This window comes from Nycticebus coucang, chromosome 17, assembly GCF_027406575.1.
Source record: "Nycticebus coucang isolate mNycCou1 chromosome 17, mNycCou1.pri, whole genome shotgun sequence".
Lineage (NCBI taxonomy): Eukaryota > Metazoa > Chordata > Mammalia > Primates > Lorisidae > Nycticebus > Nycticebus coucang.
In genome coordinates, this window is record NC_069796.1 from 10,829,469 (window position 1) to 10,844,779 (window position 15,311).

The following is a 15,311-nucleotide window of genomic DNA, read 5'->3' on the forward strand; positions in this document are numbered from 1 at the left end:
TCTGGTCATTCAAATAAAAGTATAAATGTTAGATGAAACTTCTAGAAAGTCTCCTTGAAAGAATATGGATATAATAGCTGGTGTTCTGGCTGCCATATTGGCCCATGAGGTAATATGCAAAGGAAGGCCAAAGTAGAAAGGTAGAAGAAGCCAGAGTTTCTCATGATCACAGCACTGCTCTACCGGTCCTGTACTCCCTATGTTCTATATACCCAGAAATAAATTCCTGATTATTAAGGAGTTTCTTTTTCTTTTTTTTTTGCAGTTTTTGGCTGGAGCTAGGTTTGAATCCACCATCTCTGGCATATGGGGCTGGCGCCCTACCCCTTTGAGCTACAGGCGCCACCAGGAGTTTCTTTTATATGCAACTAAATCGAACCCTAACTAAACAGAATTCTTCACTATCACCATCACAAAGTGTGAGGTACCTTTACTTTTCAGAAGCAAAAAGAGTTTCACTCATTCTGTCTGCTTGGCTCTATATGAGAATCCACAGGGCCTCTGATGCTCTGCCCTGGGGTAAATATTTACAGTTAGAGCTGGATCATACTAGGTAAGACATTCACCCAGAAATATTCTTAGATCATAGGAGGCATACTTTAAATTATTTCATACCAATCATTATTATATATTTCAGCCCATTGATTTTCCTTCAGTTTATAAAGTATAATTTCTTCCTTAGATAAATCTAACACCCACAGCCTAGTCTCTGCTTACAAATATTTGCAAATGCATGACTGAGTGTTAATAATTATTGGGGTCGGTAGTCATTTCCTATCAAGAGTCTGTGTTGATATGAGTAGTCAATAGCAAGGAGGGAGTTATCAGACATGCTGTAAATTGTGCTGCTGCCCACCACATTATACAGTTTCAGATTTCTTGTTCCATTCATAAGGTACTTGGAATTGTGGTGTCAGCCTAAAGAAGTAGCAGCCATCACTAGGAGAAACAAAGTGGAAATGGGAATATCAGCTAAACGTCTACAGCCAGCTTTCTCTAGTTGACCATAGATTCCAGTTTTCCCAGAAAGGTTATTGCTGGGTGAGCACCTGAATTTGTTTTCTATTTTATCCTTTCTTAGTCATAAAATAAATAGGGGAAGTCAGAGAGTCTACACCATTCCTTCTGAATCACCCTTAATCCAAAATGTCACTGTTGTGGAGGTTAATTCAATATTTGAATTAGGCTAAGACATTGTTTAAATCATACTTATCAGATAATGACTTGATATAAAAAAATTTTTAAATCTGGCAGCAGCACAACAGAAAATAGATTTCCAATACCACCAAGTGAAGGCAAACTTCTCTTGGGAATTAAAGTATATCGTTCTTGGAAAGGATGTCTTCCCTTATCAACTAAGTGTGAGTCAGAGGTCTTCCTGAATAAAGGCCACATCAAGCACAGCACTTGCCATGTTTGGCACAATGTCAGTTAGTTTCTGTATTACTTAGTTGTTGTCTTATGTGGAAACATTAATGACCAAGTGGGAAAATGAAATGAGGGCTTCTGGGAAAGACCAGGATGCACTAAACCCCTGGTCGGCCTCTGTTTCTTCAAATTCCCTACCTGAGCCCCCATGACCCCTGGAATGTGGAACTGTTCCATAATTTAATTTTGGTTGGTTGCTGTATATTTCATTTGGTAGAGCTACATGCCAGTACTCCACACATATGAGTTCTGCCCATTCCAGAGGGCAGAACTGGAATGGGCAGAACTTCTCCATAAATATAAAAAATAATTTCAATAACATACTCAAGAACTGCCAAAACATTGCTTAGGGGGAAATTTATCACCTTAGATGCCTGTATCAGACAAACAGAAAGACAGAACATTAACAATCTAATGAATCATCTTAAAGAAATGGAAAAAGAAGAGCAATCCAACCCCAAACCTAGCAGAAAAAGAGAAATAACCAAAATTAAATAAGAAATAAATGAAATTGAAAATAAAGGATCATACAGAAAATTAATGAAACATGAAGTTTATCCTTTGGAAAGATAAATAAAATTGATAAACCATTGCCCAAATTAACCAGGAATAGAAAAGTAAAATTCGCAATAACCTCAATCAGAAATAGGAAAGAAAACAACAACTGATAGTATAGAGATACAAAAGATTATTTCTGACTCCTGCCAAAAACTCTATGCCCAGAAATTAGACAATGTAGAGGAAACAGACCAATACCTGGAATCACACCATCTTCCTAAATTTAACCAGGAAGAAATAGATCTCTTGAACAGACCAATATCAAGCATTGAGATGGCAGAAACAATAAAAAAGCTTCCAACAAAAAAATGCCCAGGACCAGATGGCTTCACATCAGAATTCTATCACACCTTCAAAGATGAGCTTGTGCCTCTACTGCAGAATGGATTACACAACAATGGAGAAGAAAGGAACCTTCCCCCAACACATTCCATGAAGCAAACATCACCTTGATTCCAAAACCAGGAAAGGACCCAACGAAAAAGGAGAGAACTACAGACCGATTTCAGCAATGAATATTGATGCAAAAATACTAAAATCTTAGCTAATAGATGGCAGCTACACATTTAAAAAATTATACATCACAATCGAGTAAGCTTCATCCATGGGATGCAAGCCTGGTTTAACATATGCAAATCCATAAATGCAAAACATAATATCAGTAGAATTGATGACCCTGTGATCCTCTCAATAGATGCAGAAAAAAGCATTTGGCAAAATTCAGCATCCTTTTCTAATAAGAACACTTACGAATATAGTCATACCTGTCTGACAAACTACAGATAACATCATACCGAACGGAATAAAACTGGGCTGGAATTCGTGGGTCTTGCAGCTGGGGCTCTATTCCCATGCTTGGAACTGCTTTGAGCTAAAGCAGGAATCCGGAAGACAGGCAGCTCTGCAATTAATGCACGTATTTAAAACTCTGGAACCTGTGGACGCGCAGGAAGCACCTCCAGGAGATTCCGGACCGGAGTAGCGACGTTTCCACCAGCTTCACGTGGGAATGGGATCCCAGCAAGATTTCCAAACTATGGTCAGGCACTGGAGTCTCGGCCCTGGAGAAGGAGGCGGCGGACAGTGAAAGCATCCCCCAGGAACTGTTCCCAACCCTGAGCGACCCACAGAGCCCCCCACCGAGACGGCTGAAGCGCAAAGGGAATGACTGACGAAGACTTGGTGATTGTTCTCAGGCCTGAACTGAATGGAAAGAACTTTCCGGGTGTTTCACGGGACTCCCTTCCAGATGAGCAACTTTGGGGCATCTTTTCCTGTCTATGCCTCCCTGAGCTGCTAAAGATCTCCAGTGTTTGCAAGAGGTGGTATCACCTAGGGTTTGATGAGTCTCTACCACAGACCTTAGACCTCACAGGTAAAAATCTGAACCCAGATGTGATTGGTCAGTTGCTGTGTCGAGGGGTGATGGTTGCCTTTCTCTGCCCACGATCATCTGTGGATCAGCCATTGGTGGAACGTTTCAGCCCTTTTCGTGTACAGCAGATGGACCTGTCAAACTCAGTCTATCCTCCATGGCATTTTGTCTCAGTTCTCCAAGTTACAAAATCGAAGCCTGGAAGGCCTGTGGCTTTTCAATCCCATTGTAAATAATCTTGCACAGAACTCAAACTTAAACCGCCTAAACCTTTCTGGGTGTTCTGAATTCTCTGAAATGGCCCTGAAGACGCTGCTAAGCTGACTGGAAGAGCTGAACCTCTCTTGGTGTTACGACTTCACTGAAAAGCATGTGCAAGTTGCTGCCACACACGTGTCAAAGACATCACCCAGCTGAATCTTAGTGGCTACTAAAAGAATCTCCAGAAGTCAGATGTCTCTACTTGAGTTAAAAGATGCCCCAAACTTGTTCACCTATACTTAAGTGATAGTGTCATGCTAAAGAATGACTGCTTTCAGGAATTTTACCAACTCAACTACCTCCAACATCTATCACTCAGTTGATGCTATGATATAATTCGTGAAACTTCACTTACTTGAACTTGGAGAAATTCCAACACTAAAAACACTGTAAGTTTTTGGAATTCATGCCAAATGGTACCCTTCAACTGTTAAAGGAAGCCCTTCCTCATCTACAGATTAATTGCTCCCATTTTATTACCATTGCCAGACCAACTACTGGCAACAAAAAAAACTAGGAGATATGGGGCATCAAAAGCTGACTGACACTGCAAAAGCCCAGTTGTCTATGAAGCATTTATTGAAGAATGGTGTCCCTCTTTTTTTGGAACACGAGAAGTAGGCAGGAAGCCCAAGTGCTGGAGCATTCAGCTGGTTTTATTCTTGCCTTCATTCTGCAAGTATGGGAACCATTTGAGAGGGAAAACTCTGAAGTCTTGCTTGTTTGAAATGATTATCCAAGCTTCTGTCATTGCTTTGTTCTTAAAAGCTAAAGTTCTAGGCCTTACGAAATTTTAGTAGAGTAAGTTTGTAATTTCCAAGATACTTTAAAGAACAAAATTTGAGCCACCTCTTCCAAGTGTCTTATCAAGTCTGTTCAGAATCAATCTTAAAAATTATCACTGGCAAACAATTTCCATAGCCTATACGGGTATCTTTTATCTATTTAACTTTTCAATATTGCTTTATAAGACATACCTTGGAAAAACAATAAGCTATTTTATATTATAAGCTAAATAGAAAATGGATCATAGAATAGTTGAATTTGAGGCAATCTCCTCTGAGGATAGGGAAAAAAACACATTTGGTTTTACCTTTAAATTAAAATTAGGTTAATAGATACAAATAGGCCCATGTAATTTACCTTAAAATCTAAATTAAAAAGAAAAAAACAAATAAAAGAACAACCAGAGGTATAGAATTGATTCAGGATTTGAAGGCTCAAGAGATAATTTCTATGTCAGGTTAATTTGAAATATACTCTCATGGTCATTAAGGTACTGTGCTCCCAGAATTCTAAATTATATGAACAAATAATTGTGGTTTTCTAACTTCATAATCAAATTATGGGTTCTTTGACTTTTTAAATGACTTGCTTTGTTTTAGAAAAATCATATTTACTCAGTCTCTATCCTTGAAGAGTTGCATGGAAGAATTCTGAAGTTGCCTGCTGTTTTTCTTTAATGCTGAGGTTCTTAAGGTTATTTTTATATTACTCCACAATCAAGTATTTTAAATTGCTTTTTTTTTTTTACTGGTCTCTTACAAAATTGTCTGAAATGATCCATCTTATAAGGTATGGAACCTAAAGTTCCCTAAGAAGAACTGTATGTTCCTTCAATCAGAAATACACACTACGAGCAAGTATGTTCATGCAGTTCCAGGGCGGTAAGCACTACTTGTACCCATGGGAAAGGTTCAGATGTTATCAGTGAATTTTTTTTAAGTTGGTACATAGATGCAAAAAGATTAAATTCTCCTTTTTAAAATCGAAGAAAACTAGTTTAAATTGATGACCTCATAGTTTTAAAATGCAACAAAAAAGCCAAATACATCATTTCTATTAACTTTTTTAAAAATCAAAATCCTTAAATGTTACATATAACAGTATAAAGTGCCCTTATCTGTTCAGACCTACGGAAGAACATTTTAAAGTCGTGTGACACAGGAAATGATTATGCTTCAATTTCTTCTTAGGTAGAAAGTGCTAAATACTACTTAAAATTATTGTTTACAGATTAGGACCAGGGCTGATGATAGCATCCGGTTGGACTCTGACTTCTGGGAAGCCCTCAGACATGCAGTACTTACAAACTCAAGTCCAGCCATAAGCTATTTTGCCAAACGTCAGAGTAATCTGTATTTTTGTATGTGATTGTACTTTTATAGACTTGTTTTAAATAAAACACATTTTTATAAAAATAAGTACGTCAAACTGAAATCTTTCCCACTTAGAACTGGAACCAGACAAGGATGTCTATTATCGTCACTATTATTCAACATTGTGCTGGAAGTTCTAGCCAAAGCAATCAGGTAAAAGAAGGATATAAAGGGCATCCAGGGCAGCGCCTGTGGCTCAGTCGGTAAGGCGCCAGCCCCATATACCGAGGGTGGTGGGTTCAAACCCAGCCCCGGCTGAACTGCAACCAAAAAATAGCCGGGCGTTGTGGTGGGAGCCTGTAGTCCCAGCTACTCGGGAGGCTGAGGCAAGAGAATTGCCTAATCCCAAGAGTTAGAGGTTGCTGTGACCTGTGTGATGCCATGGCACTTTACCGAAGCCATGAAGTGAGACTCTGTCTCTACAAAAAAAAGGGCATCCAAATGGGGGCAGAGGAGGTCAAACTCTCGTGCTTTGCTGATGATATAATCTTTACTTAGAAAACTCAGGGACTCAACCACAAAACTCCTGGAATTGATCAAGAAATACAATATATATCTCAAGGTATAAAATCAATTTCACAAATCAGTAGTCTTTGTATATGCCAATAACAGCCAAGTAGAGAAGCAAATCAAGGACACAATTCCCTTCATAGTAGCTTCAAAGAAAATGAAATACTTAAGAATATACCTAACAAAAGAGATGAAGGATCTTTTCAAAGAGAATTATGAAACTCTAAGAAAAGTATTATGGAAGACACTAACAAATGGAAGAATATACCATGCTCTTGGCTTGGAAGAATCAACATTGTCAAAATGTCTATTCTACCCAAAGCAATCTACAGATTCAATGCACCCACATTACAATATCAGCATCATATTTTGAAGAACTGGAAAAAATAGTACTTATTTTTTGTATGGAGCCAGAAAAAAAGCTGGTATGGCTAAGGTTATTTTTAGTAGTAGAAACAAAGTTGGAGGCATCACCCTCCCAGACTCTTGGAGAAAAGAATCCCTTTCAACAAATGATACTGGGAGAACTGGATAACCACATTTAAAAGACTGAAATTGGACCTGCCCCTTCCACCACTTATAAAAATTGACTCAAGATGGATAAAAGACTTAAATCTAAGACATAAAATGAGAAAAAGCTTAGAAGAAAGTGTGGGGAAAACTCTTGACGATGTTGGACTGGGGAAAGATTTTATGACAAAGACTCCAGCGGCTATCGCAACAGCAATGAAAATTAACAAATGGAATTTAATTAAGCTAAAAAGCTTGTGAACAACTAAGGACACAACAAATAAAGCAAATAAACAACCTTCAGAATGGGAAAAGACATTTGGAGCGTATGAATCTGACAAACGATTGATACCTAGAATCTACAGAGAACTCAAATCGATCAACAAAAAAAGAATAAACAATCCTGGGCGGCGCCTGTGGCTCAAGGAGTAGGGCGCCGGTCCCATATGCCGGAGGTGGCGGATTCAAACCCAGCCCTGGCCAAAAAAAAAAAAGAATAAACAATCCTATTTACCTCTGGGCAAGAGATACGAACAGAAACTTTTCTGATGAAGACAGAAAAATGGCTAACAAACATAAGAAAAAATGCTCATTGCCCCTAATCATCAGAGAAATTCAAATCATAATCACCCTGAGATCACTAGTGAGAATGGCCCACATCACAAAATCTCAAAGCTACAGATGCTGGCATGGATGTGGAGAGAAGGGAACACTTTTACATTGATGATGGGACAGCAAACAAATACAACCTTTTTGGAAAGAAGTATGGAGAATCCTTAAAGATCTCAAATTAGACCTTCCTGCAATCCCATTACTAAGCATCTACCCAAAAGAAAGAAAATCATTTTATGATAAAGACATTGCACTAGACTGTTTATCGCAGCTCAATGTACAATCTCCAAAATGTGGTAACAGCCTAAATGCCCACAAACCCAGGAATGGTTTAACAAGGTGTGGTATATGTACACCACTGAATATTATTCAGCCATTAAAATCCTAAAACTGCAGATGTTGTTATGGATGTGGAGAGAAAGAAACACTTCCATGCTGCTGGTGGGACTGCAAACTAATACAGCCTTTTTGGAAAGAAGTATAGAGAATTCTCAAGGAACTAAAAGTTGACCTATCATTTGATCACGCAATATCATTACTAGGTATCTACCCAGATAAACAAAAATCATTTTACAACAAAGATATTTGCACCAGAATGTTTATTTCAGCTCAATTCACAACAACCAATTTGTGTAAGCAGCCTAAATGCTCATCAACCCATGAATGGATAAACAAATTGTGGTATATGTATACCATGGAATACTATGCAGCCATAAAAAAGAGGGAGATGTTACTTTTTTTGATGTTTACCTGGATGGAGCTGGAACATACTCTTCTTAGTAAAGTATATCAAGAATGAAAAAAAGTATCCAATGTACTCAATACTATTATGAAACCAATATATAAACACTTTTTGTATTCATATAAATTATAAAATACAAAGAATATCCACAAAGGGAAGAGGATGGGGAGGGCGAGTGGAAGGAGGGTATTTGGAAGGATCTCACCTAATGTACACAATGCAAGGGTACATTTCAAAACAACTAAGAGTGTATTATAAATGTTATACCACAAAAATAAGTGAGATGATGGCTATGTTAATTAGTTTGATTTAAGCATTCCACATTGTATATCAAATCATAACATTGTACCCCACAAATGTATACAGTTATGACTTAATAAAAATTAAGTTTAAAAATTCCAACAACAACAACAACAACAAAAAATGGAGACCTTACATCTTTTGTATTAACTGGGATGGAGTTGCAACACATTCTTCTTAGTAAAGCATCACAAGAATGGAGAAGCAAGAATCCAAAGGACTCAATTCTAATTGAAGGCAGTAGATGAGGTAATAACAGGTGGAGATAGGGTAAGAAGGAAGTGCTGAGAGGGGAGGAAGGGGGTATGAGGTTCACAGTGTATGGTACACCTCTTGAGGGTGGGACTCAATTATAAAAGGGATCTTACCTAACAAATGCAATCAGTGTAACCTAATTCTTTGTACCCTTAATGAATCCCAAACAATAAAAAAAAATAAAAATAAAATTAGTCCTGCAATTCCCAAAATTCTCAAATTTTTTTTCTTTTTTCTTTTTCTTTTTTTTTTTTTATCGTTGGGGATTCATTGAGGGTACAATAAGCCAGGTTACACTGATTGCAATTGTTAGGTAAAGTCCCTCTTGCAATCATGTCTTGCCCCCATAAAGTGTGACACACACCAAAGCCCCACCCCCCTCCCTCTGTCCCTCTTTCTGCTTCCCCCCCCATAACCTTAATTGTCATTAATTGTCCTCATATCAAAATTGAGTACATAGGATTCATGCTTCTCCATTCTTGTGATGCTTTACTAAGAATAATGTCTTCCACGTCCATCCAGGTTAATATGAAGGATGTAAAGTCTCCATTTTTTTTAATGGCTGAATAGTATTCCATGGTATACATATACCACAGCTTGTTAATCCATTCCTGGGTTGGTGGGCATTTAGGCTGTTTCCACATTTTGGCGATTGTAAATTGAGCTGCAATAAACAGTCTAGTACAAGTGTCCTTATGATAAAAGGATTTTTTTCCTTCTGGGTAGATGCCCAGTAATGGGATTGCAGGATCCAATGGGAGGTCTAGCTTGAGTGCTTTGAGGTTTCTCCATACTTCCTTCCAGAAAGGTTGTACTAGTTTGCAGTCCCACCAGCAGTGTAAAAGTGTTCCCTTCTCTCCACATCCACGCCAGCATCTGCAGTTTTGAGATTTTGTGATGTGGGCCATTCTCACTGGGGTTAGATGATATCTCAGGGTTGTTTTGATTTGCATTTCTCTAATATATAGAGATGATGAACATTGAGATAGGACTCCAGGCATCTCTGGCTGGTGGGATCTGCCTATCATCACCCCCGCGAGGATACAAATTTTTTTTCTTAAATAGCTACACTAAGATTTAGGACCTAAGACCTCCCAAAACATTGGAGTCTTGTAACACATAGGGAAACGATATTGGAATTAATAGACCAACTCTCTTTAAATTCAAAGAAATGCAAATTCTTTAATAAAAAATTAAAATAATATGTAAGCATTTAGCAGTGATAATTTTAAATAAAATTTTAAATTATCAGTGCTAATGTTTCAGTACAGCAGGAACACCTCCCTTAAGGTTTTGACCTCCTTATCTTGGTGTTCTCTCCTTGGTCAGCCTCAGAATTTTGCACTGTGCATGCACACAATTTACCACAACTTTGGCTCCAGTTTCAGCATTCAGTAGCTGCTATGGTTCCTGAGAGTATCATTAGTCTAGGGCTTCCTCTATCTCCTTTGTAATTTTGTTAATTCAAAATGAGGGTAAGCGTGGTTTTAAAGCTCTGGTATTACACAACCGAATAGGCATATCCAACCATATTATCCATTCAGACTAGGTGACTGCTATGTAAACAGCAAGAAACGGACTACTTGAAGTCTTTATCATTATAATTCTTTACACACTCCCTCATCAATCAAAAGTGACATGGAGAAGATAATTTAAATCTTTAGTAGGAGTAAGGAAGCCACTGTTTTTGTACTTCAGTGAGAATCAAATTACATAGGTGGTTGAGAAAACCTTTTCTGGCTGATCTTGATAGAGATACAGATAGCAAATGCAGAGATGCTCTACACTGACGTCTTTGACTCTTTTAATAGTTTTTTGTTTGTTTTTTTTTTTGGCTAGGGTTTCCCCCACAATCCCAAATTTTGGCTGTCATCATCTCATTTGCTTACTTTTCACATATATACAGAATACTAGCTTTCACCAATGCATTCAACTCATACAAAGTATTTGAGAGCTTTTCTTACCAAGATTTCCTAGTGTCCTAATACATAACAGACTCTCCATGAGCTTTCTCATCCATTAAAACAATCCCCCAATAGTTAGGGTTCAGAGAGTCCCTCATTTGAGAGAGATAAATTTCCAGGGACATAGCCTGGTTGGTCTCCCTATCCCCACTGGTGATTTGTTTATCTCGTTTATACCCAGATTCATTAACAGGGATTTTGTCTGATGATAGCATCTGCTTTTTTATTGAGCCACCAAGAAGTATATTTCCATTATTCTCTTATAGATGGACTAATATAACAAGCATGTAAAAAATGTTTCACAATAAAGCACAAACTGTCAAGACAAAAAAGCACTTGTGCATCTTGTTTTATACCCAAGTTATATCTTACATAAATCATCCTTACCTTGAGGCAGTAGAATGACCTGATATCTGTTTTCTTTTTCTTAGTGTTTTATTACATCTATTCGCTCAGACTTTGAGGAAGAATTATAACACGCCACAGTGGCCAAGAAAATCTCCTTAGTTTGCTGATGCAGGGTTGTCTAAGGTGTCATAGGTTGCCGGGGGCCTAATTTCTCAGCTTTCCTCCACTACAAAATTTGAACCAAATGATAAGTAGAAGAGAAGCAAAATATGAGTGAAAACTTATTACCCCCTTTATTGTCTTGCAAAGTTTAATTGGAGGGTATAACTTTTATCTATAGCCAATATGGGGACCTCATACCACTTTTTTTCTAGGCTAGACTTTGGGATTCACATTTGGGAAGAAGTGAAAGCACAAAGCATCTTGAACACATTCAGGAATCGAAGACCCAAGGGACACAAGGATCCTATCCTGTGTGAACCTAGGAATGAAGGGAGAAATCCATCAGGCTGGACCATAATGTTCAAGGTGCGAACCTCACTTGATGAGAATCAGGTTCTTGTCAAAACCACATGTGCCTCTTGATGGACAGAAAATAATGAAGAGAGTAAAGGGAGGGATCCATAGCGTTTCACCAACACTGACTCCTGGGCTGTGGAGTAGAGATTTCCCCTCATTTATGGAAATGTGAGATGCACAATCCTGAACCACTTTCCCTAATACAGGAAGAACAACGCAGGACATTGGAAGCCAAGGAATTAAGAAAATGTAGTATCCTTCAGACATATGAAAAAATGCTCATCATCTTTAATCATCAGAGAAATGCAAATCAAAACTACTTTGAGATACCATCTAACTCCAATAAGACTAGCCTATATCACAAAATCTCAAGACCAGAGATGTTGGCGTGGATGCGGAAAAAAGGGAACACTTCGGCACTGCTGGTGGGAATGCAAATTAATACATTCCTCTTGGAAAGATATATGGAGAACACTCAGAGATCTAAAAATAGATCTGCCATTCAATCCTGTAATTCCTCTGCTGGGCATATACCCAGAAGACCAAAAATCACAACATAACAAAGATATTTGTACCAGAATGTTTATTGCAGCCCAATTCATAATAGCTAAGTCATGGAAAAAGCCCAAGTGCCCATCGATCCACGAATGGATTAATAAATTGTGGTATATGTATACCATGGAATACTATGCAGCCTTAAAGAAAGATGGAGACTTTACCTCTTTCATGTTTACATGGATGGAGCTGGAACATATTCTTCTTAGTAAAGTATCTCAAGAATGGAAGAAAAAGTACCCAATGTACTCAGCCCTACTATGAAACTAATTTGGGGCTCTCACATGAAAGCTATAACCCAGTTACAACTTAACAATAGCGGGAAGTGGGAAAAGGGGGGTGAGTAGAGGGAGGGGGATCCGTGGGATCACACCTGTGGTGCATCTTACAGGGGTATTTGCGAAACTTGGTAAATGTAGAATGTAAATGTTTTGGCACAGTAACTGAGATAACGCTGGAAAGGCTATGTTAGCCACTGTGATAAAAATGTGTCAAATGGTCTATGAAGCGAGTGTATGATGCCCCATGATCATATCAATGTATACAGTTATGATTTAATAAAAAAAAAAAAAAAAACAGACTGAAGTTTAACTTCTGAGTAATGCAAGGACACCAGAGGCCAATTCTATTGGATATTGGTAGCATAACTACTGGCTTCCAAAAAAATTAGAAATATTGGTTTCATATTAGTATTGAGTACATTGGATTTTTTTTCTATTCTTGAGATACTTTACTAAGAAGAATATGTTTCAACTTTACATAAAAGATGTTAAAGTCTCCATCTTTTCTTATGGCTGAATAGAACTCCATGGTATACATATGCCACAGTTTGTTAATCCATGCATGGCCCTGTGTGAAGGGCTCAACTACAACTTGAACTTTACCTTAGAAATGAGAACAATACAACAAGAAAATTTGTACCCTCATATTAATTTGAAATTTAAAAAATTAACAAATAAAAAAGTTATAAATAGGTCGCTAGTTGCCAAACACGGGCAGAAAAAGTTTTTCTGGTGGTATTTTTGTTTGTTTCTTGTTTTTCCAGACACAGTATGGCTTATTTTGTATGGTTGTTATTTGCATTTAAATAGATTTAAGCAGATATGTTTCACCACTGCCTCAGTCACATCTTGTTATGTGTACCAGGCCCAGAAAATGAATATAGGAACTTGTCAAACTTCTATAGGCAAATTTCTATGGCCTGATAACCTTTTGCCTATAGTAAGGCATATCACCATGACAGAAACTTTTATTTACTATTTATTTATGTGATAAAATCTCTTTTTCCTACTGACTGAAGAGTTCTTTTACTCAATAGATTACACTTACTTTTCTTAATAATATTCAGAAATTATTTATGACTCAACATATGGTTCCATTTTGAATATTGCTTTTACTTAGGGAAGGCACAGCTTTACTTTTCCTCCAAGAAAATGATTTGCAGTACCCTATTGCCCATTTGCAATGCCACAAAATAATGAATAAAATTACAAATAATGGTTATGGTTTTTCTTCCTGCTCTTAAAAAGGAAAATTCATGTAGAACTCAAATATCACCTTCCTTTGCTATGTAATGTCATTACTCACACAGCATGTGCTATTCTAACCTTTCAGCAAACATTCAATTTATGGTGTTATATGGTTAATGATATAACAGTAAATAATTGTAATAGATTTCCTTCTTTAGACTGCAGATATTTTCCATTGTCAAACATGGAAAGTTAAAATTTTAAATGAAATTTTTGTCCATCCTACTGTTGTTATGCAAAAATGGTAAGTGAAGTGGTTGGTGAGATTATGTAAAGCATAATCATTCTATGCATTGTACTACATCATTTTTATAATTTCATTTGTGGTTACTCTAGGAAAAGAATGAAATGATACTTGTAAAGCACTCTTAAAATAGGGCATTAAAAATGCCTTTAAGGGTAAAAATTACTTACTTTGAAAGACTGGCTATTTGTAAAGGTCATCTAGTAGACTACGAGAGCCAGAAGTAGGGATGTTTAGGGGGAAGAAAATATTATAGTCAAAGAACAGAAATACAAAATACCAAACAAAATTATTCAAATAAAAACAAATGTATAGCATGCAAATATCTTCTCTCATTCTGTAGGTTGAGTATTTGTTCTATTGATTGTGTCTGGCTGTGTAGTTTTCTAATTTGATCAGTTACCATTTACTTTTGTTGTTGCTGTGATTGCTTTTGGGGTCTTCTTCATAAATTCTTTGCCTACACCAACATCTGCAAGAGTTTTTCCAACATTTTCTTCTATAATCCTTATAGTTTCGTGCCTTACGTTTAAGTCTGTAATTCATCATGAATTAATTTTTGTGAGTGGTGAGAGGTGTGGATTCTCTTTCCTTTTCCCAGCACCATTGGCATAGAGATTCTTTTCCGTAGTGTATGTTTTTGTCTGCTTTGTCAAAGATCAGATGGCAATACCAGTATGGTTTTATATCTGAGTTCTCTGTTCTGATCCATCTTTTTATGCTAATACTATGCTGTTTTGGTCACTATAGCTTGTAGTTAACCAGATCTACAAAGAACATGAGCAAATCAGTAAGAAACAACCCCATTAAAAAATGGGCCAAAGACATGAACAGAAACTTCTCAAATGGAGATGTACTAATGGCCAAGAAACTGATAAAAAGCTGTTCATCCCTAGTCATCAGAGAAATGCAAATCAAAACCACTGTGAGATATCATCTAACTCCAGTTACAATGGCTCTTATCAAAAAATCCCCAAGTCCCAAGCTAACAGATGGTGGCATGGATACAGAGAGAAAGGAACTCTTTTTGTTTTTAATAAATACTAGAAATTCATTTCTCACATGGAGATTGAGAAGCACAAGATTAAATCACCCGTGATTTCAGTATTTGGTGAGGCTGAGACTTACTTTCCAGGTGGCACCTTGAATACTGCTTCCTCTGGAGAGGCCTGTACTGTATCCTCACACAGCCAGAGGGCTATGGGTTCTCTGAATACATCTGCTGGTCTAGTGATGCTCAGCTGCTTTTAGATTACTCAAGTGATTATCTTCAGGTGGGGGGTTGGCTAAAAACGAGCTGTCTGGGATAATTAGGACCACTAGACTCTGGCCACATGTCTCATTCTACAGTAACCTCCCTTTGCCTTTGTCTCAGGTCTGGCAGAGTCCCCAAGAGCCCAAACGGAGACATGCAAGGCTTCCTGAAGCCTGGGCTTGAAACT

General features: G+C 37.6%; 1 pseudogene; it reads left to right on the forward strand.

Moving 5' to 3' along the window:
• The first annotated feature begins 2,896 nt into the window (after window positions 1–2,896).
• LOC128569039 (S-phase kinase-associated protein 2-like) lies at window positions 2,897–4,193 on the forward strand (annotated as a pseudogene).
• Window positions 4,194–15,311: the final 11,118 nt, after the last annotated feature.